The following is a 12912-nucleotide window of genomic DNA, read 5'->3' on the forward strand; positions in this document are numbered from 1 at the left end:
ATTCGTTTTCGTTCCTGCAGTTGCACAATCTTTGGGGGCGGCTATCTTCAGACATTTTTGCGTTCCTGATTGTGGCTTTGTTATGCCCGTCTATGATCTGTTTCATATTTGGTGTGCATGAGTAGCTCAGTTTAATGGTGTTTCTATTGAAAATTTTCCTCAGTTTGTGGGTGACTGGAAAGCACTTGTCAATAAGGTTAATGAACGCTCTGCCAATGTTGGTCTGTACGTTTCTGTTAAATGGTGGGTTAAACCAAATTATGTTTCTTCGCCTTTTGTTTTGGTATTGCGGTCGGTGCGGTTCCGGTTCAGTGAAGTGCAGCTTGTATGTGTAGCCACTCTTGTGTAACGCGTCTTGGTAGGGAGGTGCGGCTTTGTTAAACATGTCTTCGTCAGAAGAGATTTCAGAAAGTCTTTTATTAACTGCTTCGGGGATGTTTCGTAGTATGCAAGGTGGGTGGTTAGACTTGCTGTGTACGTATAGATGGGTAGTTGCGAAGTGAAATAATATCCAATTGTAGACATCGGTGAAAATATATTCTCAGGTATTCTTAACGCTATTATCAACGCGCGCACAGTTTTCAAGATTTGAATTTTTTAAGCAATGCCATGTGATCACGTTGCTGAGTTAGAGTTAACCGCCACGATGCCTCAGTGTGTATGGAGTTTAACTGATGAGTGGATCAACTTTTGTTGGTCTACGAAACAGGCTGTATTAAAATCCATATGTGCGTCACTTGAGTAGTCCATTTGCTACTATATATATATATATATATATATATACATATATATTTAACAGTTATTCGCCGAAGGCGAAGTGAATATGGTCGAATAATCCCCGAGACCAAGTCGACAATATTACCGAACCTGGGGCGAATAATTTATTGACATTTTATTTTAACATTTTATATAAACCGCGTGGAGCAGTTTATATAGCGTCATATAAGGAACCGCTCGACCAATCAGATTACTGGAAACTCTTTGCTCAGCTCTTAAATTATATATAGATATAGATTTGTAGAGATTGGTACTCAGACTTTCATGCTCCTTGCGGAGCAATCATCGGGCAACTGCCAAAAATAACAGATACATACGGAGATGAACATAATTTAAAAGTGCAGAAAAACTCCTACTGGCGTTACGTGTAGAGATTTGATTGGTCGGTAAAGTGAAGCGAATACGTAATTTAATAGGAATTTCTTAGAATGTGTACAATTAGATACCAGTTCGCCTCTGTTGTTCAGTGTTGACATTTCGGGTTTACAGATAATGAAATACTTTTCCCATAAACACAAGTTGCATCTTTTGCTTACGTTAGAATATGATTGGGCCTGTTTAACCTTCGCCATTTGATGTTGTGTGGAATACTCTTATCCTTTAAGCTCCGAATGTATTTACTTAATTCAGTTGCATGCTTATACCGCTTATTCTTAACTGAGTATACATGGTTTCTGTATCTTAATTGAAATGTTGTATCGCAAAGGACTATGTATGTCTCTTTTGAGGTTGTTGTCGTGACTTCGGCCTGGTAGATCATGTTTTGGTCGTTACATTTTCCATCCATGAGGCACATGCTTGGGTCCCGGCAGTTACAATTGTTGCCATTGGTGGGCTCGGGTCTGTTGATTTGAGCTTTATTGTGGTTGGATATAATGGTTTTGATATTTCTCATTCAGCTGTAACTTAATTTAAGCATGTTTCTGTTGAAAATTTTGTGGAGTGGGTTTAATTTAGGAAAGTGTTGATCAATGAGAGAAAGGAAGCATTTTCCTAGATTCGTTTTCACGTTTTTGCTGAAAGGTGGATTGTACCAAAGAACGACAACAACAACATTACATTCTTCCGCAAGTATTTCTGCTGGTCAGGAAAACACTTCCAATGTTGAACCAAAACTCCTCATTAAAATCGTTATGAGCAAGACTAAAAAAATTCACAGTCAGCGACAACCCAGAAACCTAAAACGGATGTTAACAAACTCCTATTTCCCCAAGCAAAAGGACACTGATCCGGAAGTTAAAATTTGTGAAACGAAACGTTGCGGAACATGCCCCTATTTAAAACAGGGTAAAAAATTCACCTTCTCAGCCACGAATGAAACATTTCGGATAAGACACTCGATGAACTGCACCTCAACGAGCCTGATTTACGTAATAACATGCGCAGGATGTGGATAAAATTATATAGGAGAAACGGGTGATGTCCTTAGAAATAGAGTGACAGTCCACAGACAACAAATTAGAGACCCGCACACACGTATGCTGGGAGTCAGCAAGCATATTGATGAATGTGCTGCGGGGTTGATCCCTCGGTTCACTATCTTTCCGTTTTACAAGATTGTCGGCCGTTCCGAGGTCATGAGAAAGAACAAAGAAAGATTTCTTTAATTTCGAAATATAAACCCGTTCTTAATGATTTGAAATAACGCTAATTGCTCGCGCGTGCTTCGAATTACAATAGCCAGTAATTACAATTAGATCTGTCACGGTGACGTAATAACTCAAAAAACACACTTTGCTATGCCTGAAGAGCCGCAACAGCATTGAAACGCGTGGTGCAAAAACAAAGAAAAAGAGGACTGTCGTCTTTCATAGGTTTTAGTATATATACATATATGATAAACATATTGAAAGGAACTCCATGCCTGTTTCATTGTGGAATCTGCCAGAATAGACTGCAGTGAAATTATAGGGATTAAGTGGAATAAATTTCAACCACATGTATCGTCCCCTTGATCGTACTACTCCATTTCCATATTCTTCTCCACAGAATTTACCAAGAAGATTAGCTGATTGATTACTGCCATCACGGATCTCAAGATACAAGCCACTCAGACATAGTTTTTGATACTGACTCCGCATGGTAAATTTAAGTTCCACATAATTTCCTTGCGGAACAGAAAGAACTTGTTCTTTACCAAACTCTTGGACTTGTTTCCACTCTTGTGCTTGCTTAGCATTTTCCAACAAACCTGCAATAACTGCATCAAGCCAATTAGTTTGATTACAACAAAACAATTGATGGTTATCATAAAGAACTTGAAATTCTAAATGGTATATTAAGACCAAGAAAAAGAAAAAATGTGCTAGTACACAAAACAGGGGATTGCATACTTGCTGGGCTCCACTTGCAAGCACAATTACTCCATCTATAAGACTATTCAACAAGAAATCTTACGCAAAAATTCATTTACGTACTCCGCATAGGAGAGAGACAAGCAGTACCCAAAGATTAACCTAGTTTGCTCGAGCTGAGACAAAACTAATGACGATTTCAAAAAATTCAAGGTAAATTGAATTTTAACAATCCCAAATATTCCTCCGCAGCATTCAAAGTTATCAAAAGCAAAAGCACAAGGAAAACATAAGCTCAGCGGCTTTGTGAAGTATCTAGCCCAATAAAACAACAGACATCGGGGCTGGGGCTCGCCAGGCTTAGGGTATAGCCATTTCATCAATTTCTCTCCGATTCCAACTAGAAACCTTGCCATCGATTTTGTATTAAGACCGTACATGCAGTTTTCTTGTGAAAAAGGTGTACGCAGGGTAGTTAAAAGTTGGTTTATTACTGTCTTTTAAGTATATTTCATTGGAATGGGTTTATTGAACTCCAAGGAATTTTATTGAAGTTGAATTTAATCTCAAAAAATTAATGCGTCAGGAAAACATGCAGCAGATGCTTATTTAGACTTCAGCCGGGACACTGTTGACGTCTTCAGTGGACATCTTCTAAGAAGTAATGTAACCCATTCCACAAGCCTACACACTCATCTTTCAGCAGATGCCAACTTCATTCATCCTCCATCTCTTTAGTACTCTCCTTCAACGGATATCCCACTGACTATATCCATTCCCTTCCTTACCTCCCACCCTGCTCATGGGGCCTCCTCTCTCTCCCTCCATTAGGAAAAATAATGAGTTGAAAACATCTGAATTGCTTACAGAAAACAAGGATGAAACTCCACTTCGCCATTGAGGATACCGTCAAAATGTTGTTCGCTAAAGAGGTAAAGTCGATATTAACGTAAATGTCTAACCTTTCAGTAGCCATCAGTTGTTGATGTTGTCAACGCAAATTTGAAATTTGGTATAGTTACAAGTTACATCATAGGCGGCGAAACAAGGGAGGGGGGAGGGGAAGGGGGGAGGGCGGAGCCCCCCAACAAAAATTTTAGCCTTTTGGTTCGAAAAATGTTGCTAATGCAGCATGAAAATTGGAAAAATATTCAATTTCGTGATCATTTCACAAATCCTTGTATCAGCATCGCACTTGGCGAAGTAATATCCTATAACACATTTATGAACAGCTCCAGCTTGTGTTCGGAAAGCTTATAAACTGCAGCAAATCTCCTTTGAACCAATCAGCGATTCTACGAAACTCGATATGACTTATTGACAGGGCCTCACAGAATACCGCTCCCCAGTGATGTGAGCCCCCTGTATAAAGATTGTTATTATTATTTTTTTTTCCTGTGGGAACCCAGTCGAATGCAAAGCTGAAATATTTAAGACTGTGCGGTTTATAACTCGTTTAAGAGTTCTATATATCCAAGTACCTACACCTTTAAAAGGTGTTAGTTAATTTGCCTCCATCATTCCAAAAGCTATTGGTTTTCTTTTGTGTAGAAAAACATTAAAACTGTATACTCTAAATTACAGGACAACTCTGACCGTTTCATTAAGGCTTTCAATATTTTGTGATAGCGGAGGAAAAGTCAATACATATGCGTCAGTTATTAGCAACGCAAAAGAGTTTCCGAAGAGGATTTCATGTATGAATAAGAATCAAAAGGAGGAACACGAAATAAAAAGAAAATATTCAAAGAACAGCTTTTTTTACATTGTTTTAGCGTGTGGACTAAGAAAGCCATCTCAAAATAGTTTGAATGCTTGTATTCACCTGATGAGAAAGCAATTTTTTACAAATTTCATCTACTTGGTGTCGGCTTTTTTTTAAATTTTCGAAGGAAAATCATTGTTTCCTTTCCATTTTGATAAAAAAATAAAAACAGGCGTCATAAAAACAAGTTCCTCTTTGGTTTCTTTTCACGATTCTTGTCTTTTTTTCATATATATCCTCAAATACATGTAAAAAGTCTTTATAGAGCGGATAATCGTTCTTTTGTTTCCTTTCTTAGGCAAAGTATCTCAGAAAATGATTAGAGGCCATTCAAAGTATCTCGACGATTTTATTTTGTCAGATTTTAAGTATGCAGTTCATCAAAGTACACATTTCTCTGAAATCTCACTACAAGACCATTTAAAAACGTATCGAAGTAAGAAACAAGAATTTTAATCTGATCATTGAGCTATTTGTAGTATCGCAGGCCGCACTCAAACCACGTTCAAGTACACGCAAGGAACTCTGGGACAGTTATAGGCGCGGTTATTCAGAACTTGTCGTACGTGCTCGATACGTTGTGATACTATGCTTTTATAACTTTGTGTTCTATTAAATTGGCGACGAGAAAAGGGATACGATGCCAGACGAAGGCGGACAAGAAGAGACTAACACAAACAGAGGTAAAGCAGGGGTCTTGGCAAGTGCTAAGGCGAGCGTGGGCACCATAGACCTGAAAGGAGAACCGGGTCTACGCGAGAAAGCGTGGAAGCTGTGGCGAGATCGGTTCGAGAGGGCGACACGATGGATGGCAGTAAGTGGCACAGATAAGCTCGACCTGTTCTTGTTAGTGGGTGGAGAAGAACTTCAGAAATGAATCGAAACGCTACCGGAGCAGCCCACGAACTACGAGTCACATATTTAAGGGTTAAACAACTATTTTAAGGCACACCGAAACAACACCTTAGAGTTATACAAGTCCTTCAACATGGAAGGACCCAGCGAGGTACCGTTTGTGGACTTTGAGACAAAATGCCGAGAACAGGGGCTAAACTGCGAGTTTCCGAACGCTGGCTGTGATGGAAAAATGGAAAGCTACGCAACGAATTGATCCGAAAGAAAGGGGATCTAAAGTTGGTGCGTGAAACCGCAAAGGCGTTTGAAATGGCGAGGCAGGGAAGCGAGATGATGGCAGGTGATGATTGCACGGCCCGTGGAGGTGACCAGCAGAGTTTAAAGGACAGTCACGAGGTACACAAGATCACCCGGCCAGGACGGTACAGTATGAGGAATACCAGGTCTGACCACAGCTCAGGTAGACCAACAACCAAGATAAGTTGCACTGGATCAGGGCTCGAAATCGACGGTAACCGGGTGTGGACAAAACCTGGCCTAGGCCATGGCCTACCCTGTGTCCTATCCTGTGGCCTACCCTATGGCCTACCCTATGGCCTACCCTATGGCATACCGGTGGTCAGACTTTTAAGAACATAAAAATAAAATCAGTAAGAGTCGAACGAATACGCTGGTGTACAGTTATCTGTCTCTGAAAAGGGTATACTAAGAGGTTGCTAACACGATTTTCAACGTCCGAGGGAACGAAACACTGCAAATTTCACAGCACTGAACCTTAACGGTAGGTTTAGGGGGAGGGGAGAGGAGGAGCCAATATTGCGTGGTTGCAGAGGATATACAAAATGGCGGCTTTATGATGCAGGCTGTCAGTTGGTAACATATAGTGGAGTGCTGGTGTAAAAATGTAATGAACGGCGTTATATTGGAAAGCATACATATCCAGGTAAGAAAACGCAGACATTACGTGCCAGGCCAAATTTTTTCAGTACTCTCAAGTGCTGTAGAGTATTGAATTTGCAACGAGCACCCCGGGACACGCGCGCATCGCCGTCGTAAACATTTCGCAAACTTTACTAGCTTTTCCAAGGAAGGGCCAGTATTGCTCTAATTTGAAAGGAGAGTTGATATGATGATCCTTGCTCAAAAATTGCGTTTAACCGGCTTCTGTTCCTCGATTTCCTTATTCTATCAGAAGGTTAAGAGATTTTGATCGGAATGTGGCCACCAAAACAGCAGAAGAAAGTCGTTGGTAAGACAGTACTCAGGAAAACGTTGAAAGGTTTCCTGCAATGCTATCCTTTTAAAATTCTGACCACCGGTAGGCCATAGGTTAGGCAACAGGGTAGGCCACAGGGTAGGCCATGGCCTAGGCCAGGTTTCGTCCACACCCACGGTAACCCGTTAACCAATGGTTAGTAATTTTCAACGTTTCGTTATTGAAAATGTGTCCAACTAACCCGACATGGTTAGTAAAATTTTCTAACATATTTAACTTATGTTATGGAAATCACCTTTTTACAAATAAAGAATAATTTTAAGGAACGGTTTATGTTTAATTTACTTGCATTAGCGTTTTATTTACTTGCATTAGCTTGTTTTCTTTCTCAAACAATTTGTTCTTGCTGTCTTTGGGATCGAATTGAGCTTTACAGCCATTTCGAGCGCTTAGGCCCTGAATGCGAATTTGTGTCGAATATGGAGATCTGGACACAACTTTATCGGATCCGCCATGTTGCGAATATTCGCTTCGAAATTATTGTTCACGAGGTTCTGGCAGTTCGGCATTGAATCATGCAGAGTTATTTAATCATGGTAAACGAGAGGGGATTAAAATAGGTGCTTAATTGTCAACAATTTTAAGGTAACTATGCAATTTCAGCTGCTTTTTACTTTGTCCTAGTTGTTATTAACAAGGTGTTCATTATTTGAGATACCGTAACTTGTGAGCTTGGATACCAAACTTTATAATCTGGTTAGTAAAAATGTTGTCCACTAACACTTCGGGTTAATGATCCAAAAATTAAATCTAGCCCTATGGATGCGGAAATGAAGCACAACCAAAGGGAACTACCTGCCCTGCTTGGGCTAAGAACTGCCTCAAGTGCGGAAGGAGCAACCATTTTGCTATGGTGTGTCCCAGCAGACAACCGAATCACCTCGGTAGTCAAGTCAGAGCCATAGAGAGAGAGCTGGACACAACCACGACACAACCAGAGGAGGAAAGTGAGACAAACGAAGAGGTCTACCTGTACCAAGTAACCGGAGAAAAGTCATTGAACCCTAATGTAACGCTACAGGTAAACAAGGTCCCTCTCACAATACATCTTGACACCCAAGCGGACGTCACGGTCATCAGGGAGAAGCATTTTGAACGCTTTAAAGGAACAAGCAGCCTGCAGCCGACGAAAGCGATCATCCGGAGCTACTCAGGGGATGGACCAGGACCGGCGTTACCGTTATTAGGCTGTTTCAACGCATCCCTCCACTGAAACCAAATCAACATTGTAGAAGTCGTATATGTAGTCAAAGGTCAAGGGAACGCTGCTCTTTTAAGTCGCCAGGCAGCCGGAAATATGGGCCTCATCGGGTACCACATTGAACAAACAACACAAGCCAATACTGGTATTGGAAAGCTGAAAGGCGTGACTGTAAAACTACACGTTGTACCCGAGGCACCAGGCGTTATTCAGAAACAGAGACGAATATCCATACCTCTGAAAGAGAAGTTTGATAAAATCCTGGACCAGTGGCATGCACTAGACATCATAGAGGATGTAGGAGACGAACCGACAGATTGGTGTAGTAATATGGTCGTCACTCCGAAGAAGGAAGGATAAAGCGTCAGGGCCAGTCTTGACATGACAGATGTTAACAAGTACATCAAGAGAACGAGGCACACCATACCCACTCTAAGGGAGCTGGAAACCAGGCTGAATTAGGCCAAGTTCTTTTCGCACCTGGATATGAATATGATGGCTACATGCAGCTGGAGTTAGCAGAAGGAGAGCAGAAAGCTGAAAACGTTTCACACACATCGTGGACTCAAAAGGTTCAAGAGACTACACTTTGGAGTAGACAGTGCAGCGGAAATCTTCAACGAGGAGGTCCAAAAGTTCGTATCCCTGGAACCTAATGCTATCAGTATCTATGATGACGTCTTGGTTTTTGGCGCCTTACAGGAGGAACATGACCTGGCGTTAAGACACATCATACAACTGTGGGAGAGCCACGGACTGACCCTTAACATGAAGAAGAGCCGGTTCAACCTTTGCGCTGTCACTTTTTGGCAGAGTATTGTGCTGTGAAGGAATCTCGCTAGACCCTAACAAGGTGGCGGCATTGCAGGCAGCCGGCCCGCCCCAATCTCAAACAGAAGTGCAATCGTTCCCTTTCTTCGCCGGAGCTAACGCAGACTTCATGCAGGGTTTTGCATAGGTCACAGCACCACTAAGAAACCTCATTAAACAGGGGGCCCTCTTCCAGAGGACACCTGAGTGCCAGAGAGCATTCGAGTAAACAAAAACACTGCTATCAGGACACACCGTAATGGCGTACTTCGACTCACATCGAAAGACCAAACTCGTGACAGACGCGGGACCTCGTGGTTTAGCGGTTACCCCGAAGCAGTATGACCCACAAGCCAAGCGGTGGAGACCTGTAACTTATAGGTCTAGGGCTTTGACGAATACTGAAACCAGATACTCGTAGCTGGAGAAGGAAGCTAAAGCTGTTGAATGGGGCGTGCTCATAAATCAGATCTACTTATATGGCCTCAGAGACATGTTTGAGGTGGACACTGACCACAAACCACTACTGCCCTTGTTTGCTTGTCACAAAGTCACCTCGCCGCCCAGAATTGAACGGATGAGAGTTCACCTGCAGGGGTTTCATGACAAGCTCAACGACGTACCGGGAAAGAAAGCAAAGGCAGAAACGAATGAGGCTGATTACAACTCCAGGCACCCAGAACCTCTTACGACGCCGGACCCCACGGAAGTACACCAGGCAAAGTTCATAGTTCGTGAAAATGAAGACATGTTTGAGAAGGACATCAGAGCAGTGATGCAAGCGGCACTGCCAAACGCGGTATCATGGGATGAGCTGCTAGAGGACACAAGTCAGGACCTGGAACTCAAAGATCTTAAGAGTGCGATAGCAAGGGGGTACTTCGCAGTATCAGAGCGGCAAGTACTCGGGCCCCAGTTTGACCAAGTCTTTACCTAGCTAGCAGTTGTAGGAGGATTGGTTGTGCGAGGGTCTCGCATAGTGGTTCCCATGTCCCTTCGCGACAAAGTAGTACGTCTTGCCGATGAGGGACACCAGGGGATTACAAAAAGAAAAGAATGTCACAGGAGCAGGGTCTGGTTTCCAGGTTTGGATCAGATGATGGAAGCCCACATTCAACACTGCTACCCATGCCAAGTAGTGACACCAGCAAGTGACCGCGAACCACTGCGGATGTCACCTCTACCGAACTAACCCTGGAAGGAAGTGGCCATAGACTTCTGGGGACCTATCAGCACCAGTGAATACCTTCTCGTTGTCATATGCAATCATTCGCGGTGGGTTGAAGTAGAGTTTGTGATTACCACCATTGCCCGAGCAGTGGTACCCAGACTGGACTATATATTCTCTTCGCTGGAAATACCTCTGATTGTGAGCAGTGACAATGGACCCCCATTCAATGGATAGGAGTTCCGGAACCTCAGCACATATCTGGGCTTCGCCAACGAGCGCAAGACACCCAAGAATCCTCAGGCTAGCAGTGGAGCGGAACAGTTTATGCGGGTGCTTAAGAAACTATACCACATATGTCAACTAACTGGGCAGGTCTTTAGGCAGGAAGTGCACCGTTTCCTACGCTTCTATCAAGTAACGCCACATGGGACCACCAAGCTAGCCCCAGCAGAGCTGATTTTCCCTTGCCACAGGTTCCGCACAAGTTTGCCGGTAGGGGTCATCCCGCGGCAAATGGATTTCGAGGAGCTGTTTCAGCGCGACCTAGAGAAGAAGATGCAATTGAAGGCATATGCTGACAGGAAGAGGAACGTGAAGACTTCGGATATACAGTTTGGGGATTCAGTGCTGGTGAAACAAGATCTCAGCAGTGAAGCTTCGCCGACCTATGAGGGAGAGCCACTGGAAGTACAGCACAGGAACGGAACGCAAGTGGTGGTGAAAAGGAGAGACGGCAGCATCATTACAAGATCGACAGCACATTTCAAGAGAGTACCCTATCAGACTCTGGACGAGGTGGGCAGATCGCAGCTGGAGCCCGGTTTCCGTCGCAAGCCGAGCTCAGAAGTCCAGGCGGAGAAGCTTCCCAAACCGCAGGATCCACCGGAGGTGCTGTCCTCTGGGGAGGGACTATCGTATACACCGGATAGAGCGGAGCCGACAACGGAAAATCTAGAAGAGGCACCTTCGAGTGTAGGTGCCACTGCTCGCACTGCTAGGCCTCGTCGGAACGCTGACGAATATCTCAGGAGCAAATACCCAGACCATGAAATACCAGACAGCATTCAGTATACAATCAGTAGTTAATTAGATGAACTCGAAGTTACGTTATTTTAGTTACTTATCTTTATTTCCGCATGTTGTGTCAACCTATCGCCAGTCGAGTTTATCTAGGTTTTTCTTGCTATATTGCATAGGGGGAATGTAGTATCGCAGGCCACGCTCAGGGCACGTTTAAACGCAAGGAACTCTGGGACAGTTATAGGCGCGGTTACACGGAACATGTCGTACGTATTCGATACGTTATGACACCATGCTTTTATAACTTTGTGTTCTATTAAACTATTAATTTAGAATTCGGTTACGAAACGAGCTGTTAAAAGCTAATTAATTCATGGCGACCGATTACAAGTATTTTTCATTGAATATTCATTGAAATAAATTTCCATAAGCATATTATATTCTTCATATCAGGCAAAAGCAACGCCTGCAATTAATCTCTCAATGTTCCATACTATAATCTAGTTCTGTTCATGTTGTCCTTTAGCAACATTGGTAAAGTATACAATTTGTTCGAATGAGGCCTTAAACTGTTGTAAAAAGTAAATTTAAAATCCAAGTTTTGCCGATCAACGGCTTCATCACGGTCATCCCTGATGACGCCGATGAAAGGCGAGAGCTTGGATTTTAAATTTTTCTTTTACAGCAGTTTAAGGCCTCATTCGAACAGTTTGTATACCATTGCATGTTTGGTGCTTTTCATCCTCCCACCAAATATTATGGTGTTTTTTTATTTCGTTTGAAACGCTGGAAAAAATTCTCACCACTTCGCAAATTAAAATATAAGGTTCTTACTGTGCATTTTTAATATAAAGTTGAAAGAATGGACAGCATGGTATGATGATTTCCTTATTTCCCATCAACAAACTGCCTCTCATTTCCGTTGTAGTGCTTTCCAACCTCTCAAGCAAAAAAAAAAAAAATGATATATTTCGAATTTTTGAAAATCAGAAATTGAAATCCTGGCGCTGTGGATTTAGCTATCCTTTTATCCACCACTTGGCTGATTTTTTTTTTTTTTTTTGTCATCTCTTACAAGCTGCCTGCTTCTTGTTTTGTTCTCTGAAGTAAGTCTCCTTTGAATTTTTTATTCGATTAGGTTGATCATTTTCTGAAGTTCTCGACACCATTCTTCTTGACAATATAACGATGTTGGTGGAGGGAAATCAGATTTTGATGAATTAGATGAAGTTCTTTTATGAGTTTATTCAAATTTCACTCACTTTTTGTTGTCTTTGTTTTGACAGCTAGGCGTGAAATGCACATCTAGAGCATATGTCACAGATATGTTATACTCTGGTTAAAAACTGAAGGGAATCAAGTTAATAAGCCATGCGTTGCTGTGGTGAAATATTTTAGAAGCTATGTTATAGTAAAACGCGGAGCATGTGTTCGTCGATAACATAGGCATCTGTACTGAAAGTGTAGATATCTAGCAATAAAAGAAGGGAAGCTCGCAGCCTTTAGATAAAAAGAGTTTGTACTAAAATAACCAGGTTATTCATTAATTTTAAAATTTATCAGTAATTCGAAGATCGTCACTACTCCTTTTTGTCAAGATAACAGCCATTACTCTTTCAATGACAGACGTCTTGATCTCTTCCTTATTACTTTGAAATGTATTAGTCATCTTGTTTTATCATTTATGGTGCGAAAGTCGCGAAAAACTATTAAAAGTGTTCTATAACTTTTAGTTGTAGAAGA

At 42.0% G+C, this 12912-nt stretch overlaps 1 protein-coding gene and 1 long non-coding RNA gene across 2 annotated transcripts in view; both read right to left on the minus strand.

Moving 5' to 3' along the window:
• Positions 1 to 12912, minus strand: part of LOC111345368 (uncharacterized) — a 234642-nt gene that overhangs the window by 91403 nt on the left and 130327 nt on the right. The gene's annotated exons all lie outside the window — the stretch shown is intronic.
• On the minus strand, positions 2367 to 4000 carry LOC148739950 (uncharacterized). Its single transcript, XR_015997431.1, has 2 exons — positions 3939 to 4000; positions 2367 to 2977 (listed from the first exon to the last, which is right to left on the minus strand). It is a non-coding gene; the product is annotated as an uncharacterized LOC148739950 (long non-coding RNA).

Source organism: Stylophora pistillata, chromosome 2 (assembly GCF_964205215.1).
Source record: "Stylophora pistillata chromosome 2, jaStyPist1.2, whole genome shotgun sequence".
Lineage (NCBI taxonomy): Eukaryota > Metazoa > Cnidaria > Anthozoa > Scleractinia > Pocilloporidae > Stylophora > Stylophora pistillata.